Source organism: Stigmatopora nigra, chromosome 22, assembly GCF_051989575.1.
Source record: "Stigmatopora nigra isolate UIUO_SnigA chromosome 22, RoL_Snig_1.1, whole genome shotgun sequence".
NCBI lineage: Eukaryota > Metazoa > Chordata > Actinopteri > Syngnathiformes > Syngnathidae > Stigmatopora > Stigmatopora nigra.
This window is the reverse complement of record NC_135529.1, coordinates 7,444,745-7,458,247: the sequence shown is the minus strand read 5'-3', so window position 1 is coordinate 7,458,247 and position 13,503 is coordinate 7,444,745. Positions and strand designations below refer to the sequence as shown.

Sequence of the window (13,503 nt, the reverse complement as noted above, 5' to 3'; positions counted from 1 at the left end):
CAATATCTGCATTCTGACTCCAGGTAGTTGTAAAGATAATTTACAGCACCCCCTCAGGGAAAATCCCAACTAAAGACAGTATGTTTATAGACTGCAGGTGCTTTTACAATAGATCTGTTACTGGTCATTTTCTTGTAATACACCTCCACCCTTTCTAGAGGTATCACTTACAAAGGTAGTTATTGAAGTGAACTGGTCGTAAATTTTAGAGCACCAGCACTGATGAATACTAAAGAGGTTATAATGTAACATGCACTCCACAAATGTTGACTGTGGGTCAAAAAGGTTTGTTTTCATTGGTTGCCAATGTCCCTGTTTTATTTCTAAATTTAGCATGACTCTAGTGGTAGATCAGGATACCGGAGAGGCAAAAGCTTATCATTAAAGAAATAGTCCAGAGATTTATTAGTTGACTTACAGTCTGTTTTGTGCTCAAGATATAAAAATTCAATAGCAGCTGACACTGCTTTTTCATCTAACAAAAGAAAATTGCTAATTTATCTGGTCAAGATAAAAAAATACATATCTCCAGACAAAGTAAGGTCATTGTAAGGTGAAACTTTTATCACCTTTCTCGTTTTCATGACGAGCAGAAGAAGATACCGTATGAAGGCATGTAATGAACATTGTAACAATATGTAGAGGACAATATTTCAAGACTGTACCACAAATCTTAAAAAGTCATTTTCCAATGAAGGGAAATTGCTTGAGATAGGGGCTTTAAACAGATGGTGCGAGCGAACGCTGCAGCGAAGCAACCGTGTGATCAATCCAGGCTTTGGTTGACGTGTCATCACAGCGTCTGGGTAGAAGACCTCAATCAGTCTATGGCTCAGTGCTCACAACAATATAATGCTGGCACTGGCGTCCACTCATTTCATTTTAATCAAATGATTTTTTTTCTATCCGCATGAATTTGTGAGGAGAGCAAAGGCTCTAGTGAATTAGGCGGTGCTCAAATTAACTCGGTGTTCAAAACCAGGCTTAAATTGAACTAGTGATTATACGGTACAATTTTATATAACACATTTTAATTTGGAGATTTGACTTTGGGAATATTAACCATTTTGTACTATGAAACACATATCAAACATTAATTTTGACAATATCAGGCACTCAAGTTAGTGTGACAATTCGATTTGAATCAAGATTCGTTGGACTCTATTTTTTTTGTTCTTGTTCATCAAGCAAATCATCAGTATATTCATCAATAGTTTGTCAGTAAAACTGAGATGCTGATTTTCAGCTTCCCCCAAGCTTGAGTTATGCAACAACTCAAATGCAACTAATAACCAAGTCTGCGTTCTCTAAATCCGACTAAAACTTTGAAATCCAGTGCGCCGACATGACATATTGAGAGGTCTTTTCCCCATCTGTTAAGCCAGGAGTCTTAGTGTCTGTGTTTGGCTAGATATAGAACTAGTGGATAAACATATAGTTCCAGTCACTCTTTTCTTCAGCCATACGTTCACACACTGAGCTCTTTGTATCACTACTCGACAAGCACTTGCCTGATTGTGTATACTCTAGCTTAGGGAAAAAAGAAGTGGAAATCACCTTGAGGAAAGCACAGGTCTATTCAAGCCAAGGACTCTGTCCATAACCCCATGTAAAGGTTTTATTCATACCACACACTCACCCAGTCATCCATGCAGTAAGATTGTCAAAACAAAAGGGCTTGTCAATCACCCAAGAAGCACAGCACTATATCAATCTTATGGGCTTGGAATGATGAAAAGCACAAACAAAATTACTGTAAATTCAAAGCTAAAGAATGTAAAACTACACCTCAGATCAGATCAAGGCATACGTCAGGTTAGTTCAGATAGAAGATTGTTTTGAGGTATTCTGTATCCTGTGTTGTTTGTTCAAAGTTTTCACAAGTTTACACTTTTAAATTTTTGCTTCAGCCCACTGGGGTGAGATCACACTGCAAGACTCCAAAGCCACTGCAGGCTGAGTTTGCCAACATGAACTCTTGAAAATATTCAATAATCCCCTGCTGGGTTCATGCTATATCCAATTTAGTTGTACTTCTCCCGATCTCAAGCCCTCTTCACAATCCCAGCATGAGTTGTACACATATTGATTGACACTCTGACACCAGTAGGCTTTAGTCCTTTTTTTTCCAGTCCGAGTTCTTACAACATTCATTTAGAGAAGAGCAAATATTTTTTCCAAACATTTTCCTCCAAAATTAATCCACAGTATTTCAACCAGCTAATCCGCAGACCTACTAACTCCTAGGTTCCCATGCACGAAAATAGAATTTAAATATATTTGAATCGGTACCCTGATCCATAAAATTTATACTAGAAAATTTTGCCTAGATGTGTCAACGGCAAGACTTTCTTCTGAGGAGATGTTGAGGGATTTTTCAGATTTTTCTGACTAGCTAAGGCATGTGTGTTAGTGCAAAAGCTTAAAGATTTTGGGCTATAATTACTTGGTGCTTTGAAGAGGCCAGACCAGATGGGAAAAGGTGGATTGATATGTGTTACTTTGGCATTCTATATGTCCATTTTGACTGGGATGGATGGCAGGGATCATTCATGATCGGGGAAAAAAGGAAGAGAGACAGAAAGAAGAGATGCAATGTCTTTAAACTTGACAGTAAGTGTATCAACAGACAGATGCCTGAAAAGTGAAAAAAGTAACTTACTAGTTGACTGGTGTAAAAAGAAATACTCGATATTAATGAAATTGAATCATCATTGAAGCCCAAGATTTGTATTTGTTGATTTTTTTTAAGTCTGATTAAAAATACAGACGTTTTTCTAGTTTCTGGGTACTAAGTTGTGAAGGAAATCACATTTTCCGACTACATTTATTAATGACGTATTTTACAGTGAATTTTCTACCTTCCCATCTGTAGCCAGACTATTCTATATTGCAGACTACAAGATGTTTGTGTGTGAAAATAGCAGTTATCCTTTAAAGCTTTTTCAATTTTAAAACTAGGAAAAAGAAGATTGGTATGAATTTGAACTCCATTTTGTCAACATCTATCAATGTGCTATTTAAAAACATGAACAGGAGATGATTATTATTACATATCCACTATATACAGGTGCCATGTTTTTCTAACAACAAAAAAGATCTGTGGTGATATTCACCACATACAGTTTTCTTTTTGACTCGATTGCTTGAGTTGATCGACTTGAATAAGTGCTGAAAATAAAAGAGCCATACTTCCTTCTGCACTCTTAGGAGCAATTACCCAGCAGGCACTCTGCTATCTTCTCAAAACTGCCTCTGTAATTATATGCTTCTGGTACAGGGTCTATAGCTTGTCCTCTCAGCGGACCAGACTTGTGTAAGCAACATGAACATGCATGCTTAGATGCCCATGCGTCAATGCACACAGCTAAGGAATTTATAGAACACACGTACACAGCATACCTATACATGTAAGTAGTAAACACTGTGTTTAGGAGGTGTGAATATATGCATAGAGAACACAGATGTAACAGCTTGGCTGCTGATGGTGTGAGGAGGAAGCTGATGGTTTGAGGAGTCTTTATATATGGCCAATTTTGTACATGAAAGCATAAAGTCCAAGGAAACAATTACATTCCTGTGCTACTGTTTTACTAAGTATATTTTTGCAGTGTAGAATTATTTTCCTGAAGAGGCAGAGCCTCAAGCAACCTCTCTTCCTTTAAGGCAGCATTTTGTGCAGTTTCTGGCTGGTGAGCAGGTGGCATACAAATGTAAAACTTGACTGCCGATTTGTATTTTTCAACAAAGATGAGTTAAAGATAGTGGGGACAAAACAATATCAGTCACTGATAGTTCATTGGCTTGATGGTTCCTGACTGTCTTGCACCAAAGAGGGATTTAGTTCATACTGAGTGACAAGGAGGACGTGAGTCCGTAAGGTTGTCTGTCAATTATTTGCCTTAAAACTGACTGGTGAACATTCAGCACCATGCACCTCTGAAAAGGATAAGCGGGATAGAGAAAGTGCTAATGTTTTCTTTACCAGTAGGCAGAATGTGAAAAATTGCTGTACTGACACAGTAGGTGATGCATAGCAATTGCTTTTGCAGCAGATATATGTGAGGAACTCTAACATTGTCAACGCTTAGTAGCCTTCATTATGGCAGCATTTTGTGCACCTCCCTAATTTAGGACCTGTGAGATTGACCAGCACCTCAATCGCAAGCTTACAAACTTGGTTTAAACCTTTGGAATGTAGACCATTTGTTTCGATAATAATGCAAGTGGGGTTTTTCTCCATCAAATTGTAACATACATCATGCGTGACTCTAAGAACACACTCTTGCTGTGCCAGCATACATATCTTGCAGTGTAAAAATCTGTCAACTTTCAAAACACATTCCGAGACCTTTGCGTTGACAAGAAAATCAATGTATGCAGTTTTTTTTACGCCCGAGTGCACCTGCTCTGCCTATGAAAATAGGGTCCTTTGTTGTTGGCTCCAACAATGTCCTTCTCTCATAGAGTGAGTATTGACTAAATGAATGAAAAACATATGGGCAAACACCGCCGGTGGCTCCACCTATCATTTGAAGGCTAGCCTTAGCCTGCACTGAGTTATGGTGAGCTGTAAACTATCAGAGTTGGCACTGGGCAAGACAAAGACCACTAGTAAGAAAACATCAATCAGTGTTTTCACAGTTTTTTTATTTCCTGCAAAAGGTCTGCATCATTTCTCTGGACCAATTAATGTCATTTCAGGTCATCAGGTCCTGCTGGCTTCTGTTATAGCCACACAATCAAGTGTTGATTTATAATCACAGTATGAGGTGAATGTGATTAGCTAAACAGGAGTACTGTGACATTGAGGCCCAGGTTAGCCTGCATTATAGCAAAACTCTTGATCAGTTCCACCAAATCTTTGTTTTTTTCTGATCAGATAATCTGCATGGCCAAATTGAGTGAATTGTAAGCCTTTTTTGAGATCTTATAATGAAGCATATGAAGTATATTCCCTTAAAGATGCCAGGCTGTGTTAATAAATATAGAAGACATGAGGACCTTTGGAGTTGCTTGTTTATCATTACTTAGTGCTTACTGCAATTACGATTCCCCTCTGCCAACTAAATGAAGACATACTTTGTAGATGAAAAGTGAACTTTTTTTTAAAGCAATGGAGGCATTTTCTGTGTCTATGGGCTAGTCCACTATAGATATATATTTAATCTTAGAAAAACTGTAATTGCCCCAGAAATATCATCAATACTCAGCCTAACATTACTGTGAACCATGAATAATATACCTTCTCCAAAGCAAAGTCATCATTCTATTTCTTTCAGTATTTAGTACAACCTTGACACACCGTGTGTTTGCTAATGGTTCATCCTTGAAGCTGACAAAAAAAAACTAATGGATTGCAAGTAAGTGCAGTATCACTTGCACTATTTCATGGCTGCTTAATGTGATTTGACCAATGCAACCTCTTAACGTTGCATTCCTCACTTTATTATCTATTGGACCTTCTGCTCTCCACTGACCTCTCTACTCTTAACCTTAACCTCTATTCATCACAACAGCCATCAGTGTATCGTAGATTGTTGTTGTATTTTTTTTGTTTTTTTTAGAGGCTCTTTTCTTTGGAATGAGCTGGATTCAAACCAACAAATTGCTCCTTTTAAATCCTAATATCAAAGACGATTGATAAATAATATTGGAAAGCCAATGCACTATTGAAGTAATATTTAGAATAAATGTATTGTGCCTCGAACCTAATTGCATGGTTATAAAATCATTACTTTGTTCCTTGGACTCAGTCCGAAATGGACGAAACACGGTATGCTGAGCAATCTCCAACACTGAGATAAAATTAATTTGTTGAAAATGTCATTGTATTTGTCTATACTTGAAAGGGAAAAGATTGCCAGACTGTGAAATTGTGACATGACTGAAACAAGAGGGGCATTTCATTCCCATTCAAGAACACCATCACCAATCTATCGGGCCATCAGTCATGGGCGCTTGAACTACTCTGCCTGCTATGCCTTCTCAGAGCAGATATCCTCAAAAAAGTTCCATTATTCAGCACCACATTTCCTTGGACTCACCTCTAAGTCTGTCACATCACAGTCAGCATCGCACCTGTAGCAATCTCATTATTATGCGACAAGCATATGTTTTTCGAATTGTCCTTGAAAACAGCCTTACAATTGAAACCTCATTCTTATGTAGAACACAAAGGCACAAGTATCCAATAGCAAATCATTCATCCTTTCAACACCGCATACACTTGTCAGGGTCCTGAGGTGCTGAAGCCCATTACATTTGAGGGGGGAGCTACATCCTAAACTGGCTGCCTCAGTAGTAGAGCACACACGGATAAGGACAACTATTTGTACACACAATCACACCTTCACTGAGTAGGAATTGATGAAGTTGGAAGGAATGATTCACAAGCAAAAAACTCTACAACCAAATCAAGGCAAGGGCCTGAAAGTGCATTCCCAAATCAACTATTTCATCCTTCTCCTCTTGTCATACTGCCATTTTCATTTATTCAATATATTTGAACGATTAATTAAAACCACACGCACAGATATTGCAATTAAAATCTTACAATAGTGAGAGGAGTGTGCTTGGAATCATTTAGAGCTAAGAGTAGAACAGAAAGAATAAGCTGCCAGATAATTCAAGTTATAACATCTGAAACCGGACATGAGTAGCACACAAGATCGATTTCAAAGTATCCAAAAATAGCTCAATGAGGCTGAGCAGAATGAGCAGGATCAGTGTCTCTGGCAACTGTACATGTTTATTCATTGTTTAACAGAAAAATATTAAACCTCATGATAAAATAGATTCTTATTGCCGGGCGTGGAAGGTCAACGATAAGATAAGATTTTATACATTATGGAGACACACAGTTTGTTCAAATCAATAGGCTGCAACTGGAGTAAGGTGCTAGACTTAGATGACTTCCTCAGCAGTTGATGGATTGAGTGTTTTGATCATCCCAAAAGAGGTTCCCCTTACAGATCGAAGGTGGGAGTAATGCCGATTGGTTTTGTGTGTGTTTGGCTAGGGCCTGATGTACAATAGCTGTTTGTCACAGCACAGACATTTTGACTAACAATGAAATTTAGGAGCAACAGACAAACGGTACACCTCAGAACATAACCATATCACAGTCAATCACAGAACAAAGAACTCCAGAAATATGTGTCATCTATTCTTTCACCATGAACAGCGGTGAACCTAAACTGGTAGCTAGTTAGTTGCAAGGCACACAGAGACAAACAACTATTTGCACTCACATTTACATCACCAGCAAATGGGAATTGACCCCACATTGGCCACAGTGAAGTCAGGTAAATGACCACTACACCATAAGTGGCATGTGTCATCCATAAAGACAATGTTTAACAGTTTAAAACATGGGAAGCGCAATGCAGGCAGATACAACCACATTGTTAAACACTTGTCCACACTCATTTGTGTTGAAAAGCAATTGTTGCACTGTAGATGCCAGCCATATTATTATGTTAATGGCGCAAACTGCATCGGTTCTGGGAAGGAGCCTTTAGTCATGGCAAAAAGTGCTGAAAAAATAAATAAATCTCTCCCCATAGCCCCAAGAATGTGGCAAAAAAAGGCATTGATTCCAGAAAACAATCTTGATAATAATATAATACAATAAAAATGTGTCCGATTATTATTGATTGTGCACCAAACTATTCTTGAAAGTTGTTTGTCCTCGAGAAACTAAAAATAAAACAACCTCTAATGACCATTTATGAAGCAAATGAGCAAAATATGTAATTTTATTCATTATTTCAATTTATTCGAAACATAGGTCTACAGTATGGTGCAGAAAATAACTTGAGGGCATAAGCCGAGACTCAGGAAAAGTACATTGCATTAAGCGGGGGGAAAAGAAAACTAGAATCAGTAAATATTTTCCACTTCTTTTAAAAACATTACTCCTGACTGCTGGGAAATTGTGTGCCATTTATTTCCTATGTGGCAGGTGAGGCCGTTGGGAAAACTACAGGTAAAATTTAGTGTTCAGCACATCGGCCTTTAATCCATGAACTGTTTTGATTTCTGTAAAAAGGCATTGAACGCATCAGTAAATTTGTGATCGTAAAATTGTGGATTGGTCAAGCCACTAGTAAACGTATAACAATCACCATCTATCAACTGCAATTTCTGAGATCTGAAGCGCTGTCCAGGAACTGAACCCAAACCAAGTGTAGAAGAAACAACGCCAGTGTAGTAAGATTCGGGGTAATTATCATTACGTGCAGCTTACGGTTCTAGCTCCTTTGACCCATTTTAACTCCTGATCACAGCTTGTGGTTGCCATAGAGAAACATCCAATCAGCTGGTGTTCTACTCGCTTTCAACAGCCTTCAGCGTTCTCCCTTCCTCCACCCATAAACACTATGAGTCTGTCATTGTCAGATAGTGACAGAGCATGTGGAAGGAGGATCTCAGCTGTTCACCCTAAAGAACTCTTCTCCCCTCCCGTTCCGGTTCTAGGTGAGCCTCAGACCTCCCTTTCCTTTGGGCTGACATTACCCAAACTAAGCTCATTTGTCCCCGTCAATAGACCCATGATCTGCCTTTTGTTTGTGCCCCAACCTTCCATTTATGTCCTCTACGAAAGTAGACAAAAGAGGAAAAGACACAAGCCTGAACCCTTTGCCCAGACAGTCTGTGGTAAAACGACCATAAAGAGATGCTGGACTTGAATGGAACTGCATAGTGACGCAGTCCTGACAGCCTTAAACTGTAGCCTCTTTGTCTTGTCTTTCCTTAATTGCGAGGGTAATGAAATAATGCCAGGGTAATCAATAGTTATATAAACTAATACTATATTACATCCATCTCAACACGCTTTGATTTGCTCGTGTTAAGATGGATGTCATTTTTATTATATTTTAATTTATTTTGTAATGACAGTCTGAGTATCTTTTCAAGTCTTTGCAGCCAGTGGGAAGAAAATGGGAAGATGATAAAACCAATTATATGTTCAGTGAATTGATTTCTGCATTTATTCGAAGGTTAAGACCAGCTGTCACTCAACAAGCTGCTTCATGCGCTACTTTAATTTTCCCTCTGCGGGAGAGCACCCTGCTTCTGATGAGTAAAAGTGACTCCTTCAGCTTATACTTCTGTTATGTTTTGGGGCAAAAATTACATCCTATTTAAAACTTCTGCTATGTTAATGTATCTCCGACTTCACAGGCTTGTTCTGAACTCGCTGACATTTTAATCTACAAGGCAAGAAAGCCTGACATATAGAGTGTTGTATCTGTCTCCACCTGTTTGATGCTAAATGTGAGCTCTGGTTCAGCTAGGAGACAACGGGTGGGATCTGCCATAACGTTCTATATAGGCGATGCTCAGCAAAGCTGAAAATAGAAAAGATAAGCACAGTGTTTCCGGAGGCGATGGGGACATATTAATATTTTTTTAACAAAGTGTGCTGATAGGTGCTCCTCAAATAATTGAGACGTGTAGGCAAATTTAAATTAGGGTTGTACATTGTAACAAGGATTTTACCTGATATTTGACAAATGTGATGTCTACTCTTAGGCATTTGTGTTGTTTTGAGAATGAGACTATTCAGCAACAAATAAATAACATCCTTCTTTGTCAGTGCCATGAACGCCATTGACATTTATCAAGAATGGAAAGGGCATTATCAGCTGGCAGTTTTCTTCACCCATGAGACCTCCAATTAATTATTATTAATTGGCTGAGTGGTTTTGCGTGCCTGCCTCACAGTTATGAGATTGAGGGTTCAATACCCTCTTGGACCATCCTGTGTGGAATTTGCATGCCCTCTGCATGCTTCTGTGGGTTATGTCCGGTTACTCTAGTTTCCTTCCAAAATCATGCGAGGTAGACTGGTTAAGACTGTCTGGAATAAGCTCTAGCGCCCCCCAAAACCCTTGTGAAGAAATGTGGAAGGGAAAATCACTCAATTCTCTCAATTTCCTATATCTGAAAGTTACTGGGGGTTATAAACCCATTGAAATAAATTCTAAAAGCTCAATAGACTTTTTCCATGTCTAATTTAAGAGTGTGAATAGCTTATATGCTGATGTCTGTGCTTCTATCCTGAGTTTTCATCACCATTATTATACATCCTATCCCTTTGCTATTGTCTCATTAAAACATCAGAAAGGCTGGAGCTCCGAGAGGAGAATTTAGTCTGGGTGGTCGTCCAAGTGACCCTCCCTGAGGACTTAACCCACACCGTCCCTCCTCACTGCTACATAATGGATGAAGGACAGGCAGTGGAAGGAAGAGTATAAGAGCCGGGCCCTTATTACCTTGTGATTCATTTTTAATGAGGTAAACAGGTCTTTGCAGGTCACCTGCAAGCTCACACATAGCCCAGTCGGGTGGTGTGTTTTCACCACTGCCTTATTACTGCCCACTATGGCATCCTCTACATCCTCTATGGCTACAGGGACTCTATAGCATAATTGGGTCGCACTGTCACTGAAAGATCTTGTCTCACTTCTCACAATCTCTCTGCTTCAGGATAGACACTACCAATTATACTGAGCCAAGAAAACCTTCTTGCTGCTGCAGGCAACCTACACAAGTTTTCCTATATTTATACTGCGGATTAAATTCAAGTAAAAAACTGTGAATCCAATTCCACTGTTTAGTTCTTTTTTTTATACTTGGGATACGGTTGCTTGTTTTCTAAAACACCAAGGATTCTGAGGGATGTTTATGAATGCACAGTCTCTTTATTAGTCATTAAATTTATACATAAGTCTTTACTTTTATTTGTAATTTGTGATTGGTTACATTTACAGATCCAGAAATTCTGCAATTCCGTTTTTAATGAGGATTTTTCCCCAGAATGGTGGGTTTTATTTGTAGATTGTACCATCTTGAATATTTCATAATCCTGAAGCAAAACAAAAAGTTACATCAATAATTTCAGTGTGGCGCTGATGCAAATGTTTATTTTATTCTAGATTATTTCTGTCACTTGAGTCTCTGTTCGTTGAATGACACTTGTAAACTGAGCGTTGTCATGCCTTATTTGAATTATAAAAATGGGTTCCTTTAAAGAAATCTGATGACTGGCTTTGTGTGTATTCGGAGCTGTCATGTGGGGAATCAAACCCACGCACTTCAGTTGAAAATAAATCTGTAGGTACGCTTTGACAAACAGCAATTCCCCATTAGGCTTTGCAACGCAGTGAAGGAAAGACAGAGCATATCAGGAAGGTGAGAAGAGGAACAGATGGTGGGATGCACGGCTCTACTCCGACACTCTTTTCAAACAGGTTTGCGTGATCGACAAGCTTTCAAACCATCATTTCAAATAATCATCATAACCAAAAGTCATTAAAAATTATATTCCCCACTGGTTATATATATATCTTTGTTGCCTTGCGGGCTTGGGTCAAAAGGAATTTAGCACCCCTTTAAATCATTGATTTTCTCTTTTTTAATCACCAAAATGCCAAGCTTCATATGTACGATCGTGTGCCATATAGTATAAGAGAGGATCCTTCTGCCTGGCTGCAGCGGCTCTCAGCAACTAGATAACAATCATTTCCCCTGCTGAGAAAAGCTCTACTCAACCAGGATGGAATCGTCATCTCACACACACACACACACACACACATAAATACACACACATGCATGCATTCTGACATTCAGCACGGATCATCACTCATGTTGCACCAGCATGTATCAACATGCTGCAATGGACATTGGAAATTACGAAAGCCGATTGGAAGAACAATTATTGCGATAGCTTTAAATTGATATGAAGCATTGGCAAGTTTCAAATGCAAAGGGCAAGATGACGATAAACATAAAACCAATTCAAAGTGCCTGAACAGTCCTACAAATCAGAAGAATCAACTACGGGCTATCCCATCCTCAGTTAGTAGTCATTTGAGAGTCAGCTTTACAGGGTCAGTTCCTGATGAAACCAGACTAAAAAGCCTAATCTTTATTTAACTTTTTATTCCTTCGCTAGTGTATTTGTGATCATTACATCAACCAAGGGAAAGCCGCCCTTTAACACACACACCCTGTTAAATTGCGCCGAGGCCGCTCCATTGCACTCAATGCTCTCTTGTTCTTAAACCCTATGTTAATGTTGGGTGCGTATTCATTGTCATCTCACTTACGATTGGCTCGCTGCTACAATTAGCAGCTAATGGACCACTGACACCCAGCCACCCCATCCATCTCCACCCCTTTCCTCCCAACAAACCCTTTCTCAATCTCTCTCTCTCCCTCTCTCTCTCTTTCTCTCTCTCTCTCTCTCCAGCCTTGAGGCATCCCGTTTCAGCTCTTTCGCTTTCAGTCACAATGCTGTGAAGAGGGTGAATGGGTGGGGGGCGTTAGGAAAGCAGTAAGTGGGAGTGGAGTCTGACCGCAGAGGGTCCACTGTTTAAGAGAAAGGGAATTCTGTCTTTTATATGGTCTCTCTTTCTCTCTCTTGCTCACTCTTTCTCATTCAGACCCACATTCTCTAGCTCTCTCACCCTCTCTCTCTTTTCTCACTGCCTGCACAACATCAGCCAGCTCTCTAGGTAGACTCTAGTAAACACTTAAAGAGAGGAGAGAGAAGCAAGAAGATGACAAAGGTGTCAGTGGTCTGAGACGTGCAGACTGCTGATAATAGGCTTAGTTTCTGTTCAATCTTTTTTGGGTAAAGATTCACAGAGCAGAGAGAAGTGAGTGGCCATTGTGCCCGAGGTAAGTTACCTTCCTTACCTGGATGCAACCATGAAATGAAAAAAAATGTAGCAAATTGATGGATAGGTTGATCAGGATATTTTAAATATATTTGGAAACTTTTGACATATTTCTGTTTTCAATCTCGTCTGGGTTAATATGAAAAAATCTTGCCATTTTTTTTGGAATTCTCTGATTGGGCAATTTGCTTGCTTGCTTTCAAAGAGTGTAATCTTTCTCATTGGCGGTGATCTCGTTAACAATCACACATGGATTGATGTAGTATTAAATTAGAGGATGATTATATTTTCTGTCAATGACAAGTTAATTAGCCACTTTGACTATCTTGTAACCATAACTATCGGATGTGGAGTGAATTGCTTGGAAAACTATGCTTTGGTCTGATCCTTATTTTTAATTTTACTTTATAGGTAAGTGAGGACTGTTTTTTTATCAACCTGTTCATGTTACATTGTCAAAAAAAGCTTTCAAAGTTGATGTATGCCAACATGAATTAACAAAGTCATGTTATTGCAATACTTTAAATGAGGCAAATGGGTTGTGGTTTGGTGAAACATCAGAGTGCTACTGTAGGTGTGGGATTTGCGTGCATGGCCAATTGTGTGTTCTGCAAGCCAGAGTAGGTCCAGATGTATACTTTATGGTACATGGCAGCAGACAGTAAGCTTGTGTAACCCAGGAAACAGACAGCTGCTTTACATTAGATGCTGCCGTCTCTCGGATCTCCAGCGTAGACACTGCAGGCTGGAAACCAGCAGCTTTACATACACACAGACACAATTACTGACTGCCTTTTCTGTGTGGTTCTGT

At 39.2% G+C, this 13,503-nt stretch overlaps 2 protein-coding genes across 5 annotated transcripts in view; one reads left to right on the top strand and one right to left on the bottom strand.

Annotated features, from left to right (window-relative positions):
• Nucleotides 1–13,503, top strand: part of LOC144215395 (tenascin-like) — a 43,743-nt gene that overhangs the window by 6,357 nt on the left and 23,883 nt on the right. The window contains exon 1 of one of the 4 annotated variants that reach the window (XM_077744281.1): nucleotides 12,485–12,693. The exons of 1 other annotated variant lie outside the window; for it this stretch is intronic. The gene's annotated coding sequence lies outside the window, so the exon portion shown is untranslated. Of the gene's footprint in view, nucleotides 1–12,484; nucleotides 12,694–13,503 lie in introns of those variants that run through there. 2 more of the 4 variants (XM_077744283.1, XM_077744284.1) reach the window with 2 other exon arrangements.
• LOC144215398 (dual specificity testis-specific protein kinase 1-like) overlaps nucleotides 1–13,503 on the bottom strand; it is a 67,397-nt gene that overhangs the window by 31,422 nt on the left and 22,472 nt on the right. The gene's annotated exons all lie outside the window — the stretch shown is intronic.